The sequence below is a fragment of the Mesoplodon mirus genome (assembly GCF_964341445.2).
Source record: "Mesoplodon mirus genome assembly, chromosome: X".
NCBI classification, from domain to species: domain Eukaryota; kingdom Metazoa; phylum Chordata; class Mammalia; order Artiodactyla; family Ziphiidae; genus Mesoplodon; species Mesoplodon mirus.
In genome coordinates, this window is record NC_138981.1 from 33,738,783 (window position 1) to 33,748,742 (window position 9,960).

Sequence of the window (9,960 nt, forward strand, 5' to 3'; positions counted from 1 at the left end):
GGGGGGTGGGTGTTTGGTATGAATTGAGAGATTGGGATTGACATATATACACTAATATGTATAAAATAGGTAACTAATAAGGACCTGCTGTAAAAAAAAATCACTAAATAAAAATAAATAAGTAAATAAAGCAGTTTCAGCAGTCTATGGCCAAATCCAGCACACTCTATTTTTTTTTTTTTTTCTGGCTGCGTTGGGTCTTCGTTGTTGTGCACAGGCTTTCTCTAGTTGCGGAGAGCAGGAGATACTCTTTGTTGTGGTGTACGGGCTTCTCATTGCGGTGGCTTCTCTTGTTGCAGAGCACAGGCTCTAGGAGCACAGGCTTCAGTAGTTGTGGTTCATGGGCTCTAGAGTGCAGGCTCAGTAGTTGTGGCGCATGGGCTTATTTGCTCAGCAGCATGTGGGATCTTCCCGGACCAGGGCTTGAACCTGTGTCTCCTTCATTGGCAGGAGGATTCTTAACCACTGCGCCACCAGGAAGTCCCCACTGTCTACTTTTGTCAGTAAAGTTTTATTGGCACACACCTATGCCCATTTGTTTGCATATTGTCTATGGCTGTTTGCACACTACTAAAGTAGGGATGAGTACTTGCAAGAGAGACCATATGGCCCACAAAGCTTAAAATATGACTATTTTTATCATTGTTATATTCTTGTATCTATCCTATGTATAGAATTATACTTAAGGAAAATCATATAGTATATATGCATCTAGTATCCTCAACTATAATAATATGATTCCATTTTAGTATTCCAGAATAATATTCCATTTTATGGATCCACCATGACTTTAAATGTTTCATTTTTTCCCAATTCTTTTGTTATTGAAAGTGATATGAGGTGAATATTCTTGAACATAAATATTTGTTCTTTTCTTCAATTACATTCTTTAACATTCTTTAAATACAGCAACATTCTTTAAGTTAACTTTATTGAGGTATAATTTACATAGAATAAAATGCACCCATTAAAATTTTACAGTTCAATCAGTTCAGTGAGTTTTGACTCATCTTTACTGAGGTATAATTGACATAAAATGCACCCATTTTAAGTGTACAGTTTGATGAGTTCTGTCAAATATTTGTACTTATATAGCCATGATTCCAATCAAGATATTGAGCATTTCTGTCACTCCAGAAAATTATCTTTTGTCCCGTTTGCTATCAGTACTCCTCTGTGAGCAACTACTCATCTAATTTCTAACTTTATAAATTATTTTTATCCATTCTAAAACTAAATATAGAATATAGTCTATTGTGTCTTGCTTCTTTCACTCAACATAATAGATTTGAGATTTATCTATTTTGTTCCTTTATTAGTAGTTTATTCTTTTTGTGGCTGTATAGTATTCCATTGGATAAATATACCAGAGGTTGTTCAGTCACTGCCATGTTGATGAATATTTGGATTGTCTCCTCTCATTAGCTTTTATGAATACAAATACCAAGAATAGTAATGGACAAGTATTTTTTTGGACATATATGGTCATTTATCTTGGGTAAATACCTATAAGCGAAATTGCTTGTTCATATGATAGATATAAATTTAACTTGATAAGAAACTTCTAAAGTGATTATTATGGTGACTATATCAATTTGCCCTAAAACCAGCAGTGCATGAAAGTTCCAGTTGCCCCACTTTCTGGATAAAACTTGGTATTGTTAGGTTTTGTTTGTTTGTTTGCTTGCTTTAATTTCAGCAGTTCTAGAGGGCAGAAGTTCATTTTGATTTTATTTTGTATTTCTCTGACAGCTCATGATGTCAAGGACATTTTAATGTGCTTTCTGTCCATTCTGTTTTGAGTGTCTTTTCAAATCTTTTGTTGCCCATTTTTTGTTAAATTTTTTGTTCTCCTATTATTGAGTTGTAAGATTTTTACTATATTCCAAAGATCAATTATTTGTCAAATATATGTATCACATATATGGTCTCCCAGTCTGTAGTTTGCCTAATAATTTAATTTTGTTAAAGACAGATTTACAATTTTTTTTGAAATTTGTGCTTTCTGTATTCTCTAAAAAATATTTTCCTACCCCAAAATCATGAGTACTTTTTTTCTCTTTTCTCATACAGGTTTTAAAAATTTGGCTTTTACCTTTTTGTGTTTGTTTATAAGCCTCTATTCATTGATTTTTGTGTAAGGTGTGAAGCTAGGCCTAAGGTTCATTGTTTTTCCCATGGAGATAAACAGTTATTCTAGTACCATTTATATAAAGGACTTTTTCCCCTATTGAACTACATTGGCAACACTGGAAAATCAGTTGATCATCTATGTGTGGGTTTATCTCTAGGTGTTCAATCATATTCAGTTTATCTATATATCTATCAATATCTTTATACCAGTAACAAACTGTCTCGAATATTGTAGCTTTATAGTAAATTTTGAATCAAGTAATATAAGTACTCCAACTTTGTTCTCTTTTTCAAAATATCTTAGCTATTCTATGGGTCCTTTACAAATTTCATATAAATTTTAAAATCAGCTTGTCAATTTCTATCCCCATAAAAGGCTCCTTCCTGGAGATTTTGATTGGTATTATATTGAGTCAATAGATCACATTGGGAAGAATAGACTTATTCAATTTATTGAATCTTCCACTCATGAAAATATTATAACTCTCCATTTGTTTTGATTTCTTAAATTTTTTTCAACAATGTTTTGTAGTATTCCCTATAGAGTTGGCTTACCATTAAGGCAATCAGAAGAATTTTTACAAGTCAAATTAGGGGTTTGAGAAGTGAAGTTAGAAGTCTTGGATAACCAATGGAATGGACATGATATTGCAAGAACCGTCAGTGAACATATTTTAAAAAAAATGAGTAGCAATAAAATGGTCTAGTTGAGGTTAGAGAGCATGCCTTTGATTTGGAACTAATTCCCTTTTGTCACTTTTTTCATGAATGAATGGTGGCTTGAAGCAATAGTAGATAAAATAGATTATGGAGGTGAGCTAGAATTAGAAAATTATCAGCAGAAATTCTAGACAATGAGGAATTCTTGGGTGGTGATCATTTTCAAAGGGATGAAATGAATGTCTATGATTAATATTGTGGTCTGACACCAGAAGATTTAAAAAACAAAATGAGGAGAATAATTTTACAGATGTAAAAAGTGGGGTAAAGTTGGGTAGATTAAGAGAGCAGAAAGGAGAGATGAGAAAGGAAATAGGCAAAATGAGAAAAGAGGAAGTTGTGTTTGTTGTATTTCATTTATATATGTCACAGATGCAATCTAGGTTAAACAAATAACTCAGTGAATATTTAACACTGGGCTCTTCATCAGGCTTTCACACCGATGCCATTTGTCCTGTAAGAATTCTCTTTGACTGCAGGGATGGTATTCTTTGTTCCTTTTACACATCAGCCACAGTTCCTCTTTTACAGCAATGATAAGAATTTTTAATGTTGTTAAGTATGACTGTCTCCAAGATTAAATGACAGTATTCTTCCTTTGAAAATAATGTTTGCAGACGGCTTGTTGAGTGTGACCATTTCATTAGTATTCAAAGAGCTAGTACAGCTTTTAATCCAAAAAAGGGGTACAGCTTGTTGCCTGCCTTAGGAAGGAAAAGGAGTCTCCATCTGTGGTTATGGGCTTGCCAAAAAGCACCTGAGGGGTAATTCAATTCCATGCATTGTAGAATTATCATTTAGATTTTGCTCTTCAAATATAGATGCAGCTACATTGGCAATACTGTTTTCCTTCAGGCCATCCACTGATGCAGTATGCTGTAGGCAATTTGAGACTAACATTCTCAATTAATGTTTCTGGCATGGTCTTTACATTGTTTACAGATGGCCTTAGGCAGGGATAGAATGTACCCTTAAATGTGGCAATATATTTCTTGTGAGTTTCTTGCTTCTCTCATTTGAAAGACTACTCCAAAATAGCAATGAGGAAGACAAAAGCCTATACATTTGGTAAACATCCATTTGGTTTCCACTCTATCAGTTTTTCCACTAATTTAATATTTCAAGTTCAAACAATTCTCAACACCAAAACTCTAACAAATCAGGGCTCACTTATGAAATCAGTGATATTGAAATGCTTTTATTTTCATCAGTTTAATTATCACAAACCTTTTTAGATACCCAGGCTCAGAGATTGGTGAAGAATGTGTAGTGGAATCTTCACTGTGCCATTAAAATAGCACAATGCTAATTTTTTAAGTGAAGGAATAAATCTTTAGATAAATCGGGGCTTTGAGCATATAAATAACAATTCTACTTGAGACTATTATCTTATGAATTGATTTATAAGGAACTTGAGTACTGCTAAAATAAAATCAGAAGTTTTATTGGCAGCTGCAGTGATGATCCAAACAATAAGACAGCAATGTCTAAAGTTAAAAAAAAGCTTCAAGATTTAAATTAGGATAAAATAGAAAATATGGATTTATTAAACCTCTTCTAAAAATGCCAGTTTTCAGTCTATGTACTGATTTTTCTTTTTGACAGATTCAACAGCAAACTAGGAGGCAGATTAATTATGAAAGTTCAAAATGAGTTTACCAAAAAGTGCCAGTGTGGGCTGAGCGTGAGACATATAACTAACAGGATAGAAGCATGCACTCTGAAACCAAAATGCCTGAGTGTGAATCTGACTCCACCAGATTGTAACTGTGTGATCTTTGACAAGTGACTTAACCACTGTAATTTAGTTTCTCTGTCTGTAAAATGAGAGTGACTTAGTACCTACCTCGCTCAAGGTGTCATGAGGATTAAATTAGTCATTGTGCGTAAAGAATTTACAGCAGTTTAAGCGCCATGGAGTTGTTTGATATTACTATTCTTAAAATTATTTTGGCAATACCAATATTGTAGTCATGGAAATTTGTCTACTTTTACAGTTGTTGAGCTATAATGCTGTACACTTGAAACTTATATAATAAAAAAAATCTATTTTGAGACATGTTTCAAATTTTCTATTTTGAGACAAGTTTCTGGCCTTCAATATGAGAAATCCAGAAGATGGTATGTGATCCAGCCATTTGGACTCGCATAGAATGATTTGCCTGTACAATTGTAAAGGGGATTTTTGTCTGCCAATTTCCTGGGGAACCAGTGAGGTGTGAATGGGAAAGAAGATGCAAATATTTTTTTCACAGCTTTTCATATTTGATGGAGACAGAGCTTTATATAAATATGAGAAATATAGATTTGGGCTTCCCTGGTGGCATAGTGGTTGAGAATCCACCTGCCAATTCAGGGGACACGGGTTCGAGCCCTGGCCCGGGAAGATCCCACATGCCGCGGAGCAACTAAGCCCGTGCACCACAACTACTAAGCCTGCGCTCTAGAGCCCACGAGCCACAACTACTGAAGCCCGCACGCCTAGAGCCCGTGCTCCACAGCAAGAGAAGCCACCGCAGTGAGAAGCCCACGCACCGCAATGAAGAGTAGCCCCCGCTCACCACAACTAGAGAAAAGCCTGCGCTCAGCAATAAAGACCCAACGCATCCATAAATAAATAAATAAATAAATAAAAATAATGATAATAATAATATAGGTTTGAGGAGACCCAAGTATGAGAAAAAGGTTTTTGCTGCCTGACTCTCCATTTACTTTAAATAAGTCATCAATTCTCAGTTTTTCTATTGATTATTTACTCCCACATCTGAATGTGCAACTTGCTAACAGCAAAGACAAATGCCCAGAATCCAACATAGCACCATTTTGCGGGAGAAGACAATGACCTACCTGGTGGCAAGTTGATTATAATTAGTTCCTTACATCATTTAGGGAGCAGTGATTTGTCCTTCTACCATTACCACCATCAATGGATGTACAGAATCCCTCATTCATCAACATGGTAGCCACGCACACATTGTAAAATCTATTTCACAGCAAAGGAAGTAAAGGAATTTTGTCCTGTTCATTCATTGATTTTACCATGTTTCACAACACACAGAAATAAGCTAAACTGTGAAAAGCCTATGAAGGCTCAGTATGGTGCCCTTGGATGACAACACATTGTGAGTTGGGTGTCTGCACATACTGTACACAGTACGTACTCTGAACAAATGACCAGTATAGGATGCCAATTGTTTCACAGCCAGAATTCCCAAGGTGATGTACCAAGAGGTAGAAATGGAAGTGCCCTCTCTCACTATTACCAGTGATAAGACATGAATAAAAATGTGGCTTCCTGCCACAGTAACTTTGTACTTCCCTGGTTTAGAGTGTTAGTTCCCCCTCCTAAAAGGAATACTTCCACTAGGGTCACAAGAATTCTTCCAGTAAAGTGAAAGCTGAAATTGCCACTGTCCTATTTAGGATTCAGCATTCCAGTTAATGGAAAGACAGAAAGATTTCTCTGTTGGTTCTGTTAGTTGATCCTGATTATTAAGAGGAAACAGTGTGGCTGCTACACAGTTGGATCAAGGTGGATATGTATTAAGTGTGGAATTCAGATGATTCTTCTTTGCAATTCTGAATCTGAATCTAAAAGTTAATGGAAGATATAGCAACCCAATGCAGGCAGAACTCTAAGGATTCTAACCCTTTAGGAGTAAAGGTTCTTAGTCACATCTCCAGTTAAACAAATATGACCAGTGTGAGAGCAAAGGAAATATTGACTAAGGAAGAATAACGTTATAAATGCCAACTATGACACTGTGACCAGTTACAGTAATCAAGACTTTAGAATGTAAGCAAGTGTTATTCTGCTTGCTTTTTAAATATATATACCAATTTATGTTTCTTATCTTCTCTTTGCCTACTATTTTCTATAATTCATTGTAGGTAAACATCATTTTAGCTTAAAATTTTAAAATATCAAAGGGAGTTTGTGACTGAGGTAGAAGAGGAAAAAATATCGCCCAGTAATGGACAAACTTTATTGGGAGTTAGTGTTTCATTTTGGGGATAGAAGGGGAAAGCATTTTCTTTACATCAGATATAGTCACATCATGTTATGGGAAAGCAGGATCTGTTGCTATTTTTGTCATTTGAAAGTTAAATATGGGCAGTAGGGGTGTGTGCATATTGAATTGTCAAAGGAGTAGACTGTATCAGATTATCTGTGTCAGATCAGCATAAGCCATACCCTGATTTATGCTTGATTCTACATCACAGGGGGAAACTTCAAAACTATATTTCTGAGACTTCACTGACAACATAGTTCAGGGTTAAATTTTGCCAGTAAGAAGAATCCACATGCTATTTGAAAGGCAGAAGTGAAGTAGAAGCCATTATTGCCCAGCACATTAAAAAGAGACTCTTGGGAAATTGTAAACATGAGTTTGCATTAGACTTAGAGTGAGGTCCTGTTAGTCCCTTGCTTTAGTCCTACTGGCAGCTTAGATTATCATCAGTGGCTTCCACTTGATTCTTATATTTCCAGACTTCCTGAAAGCCAGGAGTGTTATTTCTTTGAATTTTACTTCTCCAGCACTTTCGATGATTATTGCTCTAATTCTCTATTTTAAACCACTTTCCACTTGAGATGGGTAAGGGGGCATCTCTTCTGTTGACTGATTTCTGATGGATATAGTCACGGATCTATATATTATGCTGAGGAGGAAGGATTTGGAGAGTTAGGAAGGAAAGTCATTGTTTTAAGTCAAAATGATGCTTGAAAAATCCTTCATAAGGTAACACATTAGGAGCCAAAGTATTACCTAAAAGTTCAACATATGATTTTTCCAAAACATGGAAGCAGGTTGCTGCTTCTTTAGTTCAGCACCAGATAAAGTGCATGGCTTGCTTTCAAAAGACATATTATATGAAAAATATATATCTTTAAACACTAGAATCACACTCAATACAGATAGCTATTCACTTTATGGGAGGCATGCCATAACTGGGACCAGCCAAAGTAACAGCAAGAGCCAATTCAGGTTTCTCACTTTATATTTTCTGTAGGCTGTATGTTCACTGACTGGAATGGTGGACTGAATTGCCCACATTATTTGAACTTTTATTCTCTCCCTGTCTCTTACTCTCTCTATCTTTCCCCCTCTCAACTCATCCTCACTATCTATCTTACTATTAATCCTTTCCTCTCTCTCCTAAAAAGATAAAATTGAATTTATCTAAGTTAAATGTATAAGTACTTTATGTTCATTGACTTTCCTTTTGTTAATTGCCCTTCTATCTATGCCCTTGAATCATTCATTCCTAGATATCAATATAAACATATTATAGCCTGGACATAGAATAATTTAACTTTTCTCAGGAAATGTGTCACTCAAATTATACCTTATCCTTTATTTTCAGTTTAACAATTTGAATGAGTTAACAGTTCAACACTGTCATATGTAAATATTTAATAGAATAACATGTAAGACATAGATTTTGAGCTCTTGGTTAGCAATAAAAATTACTTGGAACCACAGGGGGAATACCCTAAAGTGAAAGTGATTTAGAATCACAAATATGCTTATATTTGAGCTTTGGACTGTAGTTCCCATTGCAGCTGTGTCAGTAACTGCAAAGGATCTCAGATTTACATTGTTTATAAGCTAATAAGCTAGCCTATTTTTATTTCATAGATACTGGCATAAAGCATAAGATTCCTGGGTGAGGGATAAATAACTTTATTACTGACAGCACTATAAACAGCATAATCATCACCATATTTATGTCAGTTTTCCTTGCCTAAAGTTCCACAAGGGCAGCACGGATTAGTCCCGACCGTAAGTTTAGTGAACCTGAATCTTTTTATAATAGGCAGTAAGCATGCCCTCCCTTTGGTCTAGATAAAGACCTTGTCATTATTATAGTGGAAAGTAAACCTCTCCTTTGATCCAATGGAAGACACTACATCTTTCTTGCAAGGCTGGTCACTACACAGGCATCCTTGAAGAAATGCAGTCCCTTTGCTCACAAGATATCCAGACACATGAGAGTCCCAGGGAAAATTGTCTCTCAACAGGCTGACTTTGCAGTGTAAGGCTAATCTCTTCATTGTGACTTGCTGCCCTCTGCCTGGGAAATGAATTATCAATGTACTGTCTCCTGAAATATTTTTGACTTGAAGTCTTTAATCAAAGGACTAGAAGAAAACATGCCCCATAATTTTAAATACTGTGAACTCACAGAAATAAAGTCAACAAAGGACCAATAGCTCTGACCTTTACTTCCTGAATACACACACACACACACACACACACACACACTTCTTATTTTGTCCTGGAACTGAGAAAGAGAGAAACAGAGACAGACAGACACAGAGAAACAGAGACAGATAGAGACAAAAAGAGAGCAAAGAGAGGACAGTGTGGAACCTTGGAAGAACATGCCAGAGCTGTATACAAAGATATACCTGGGTTTCACTCATAGTTCTGCCCCTTACTAGCCATATGCCTTTTATAAACTGAGGTTCTGTGAGCCTCAGTTTTCTTAATTTTTAAATACAGTGCATTCAATAAGTTAGAAATACTTAAATGAAAAACCTAGCCCACACTTGGTATTCAATCAGCATTAGCTGCTAATTACAGGGAGTTGGTAATATATTACTGGAGAAGTCTGGTTAAAGAACTGAGATTCATCCCCATGAGGTGTTAGATAAGTTGTGGAAGTGGATGAGCCCTCCAAAGAAGAGAATATAGATGAGTCAGCATTGCCAGTCCCCAGAGATTAAACAAGGACATTGACGTAGTCTGTGATGTTGGTTGTCCCCAATGAATTCACACCTTTGGTTGTCTTCTCCCTTTGAATCAGGTCTGGGTCAGTTTCTTGTTTCAATCAATAGAATGTGGCAGAAGTGATACTATTCCAGTTCTGGGCGTAAGACTTGAAAGCTACTAGAAGCTTCTGCTTTTGTGCTCATGGAACCCTGGGAAGGAGTCCTGTGGGAGGTTCCCTATGGAAATAATGTGTAGAAAAGCCATGTGGAGAGGTAGAGGCCCTGTGACTGCAGAGAGAGGGAAAGAGAGAGACCCAGTCATCCTGGTTTCTCAGCAGACCCCAGCCTTCCAGGAGCTGGACCTGTGAGGGAAACATCATGGATGTCCC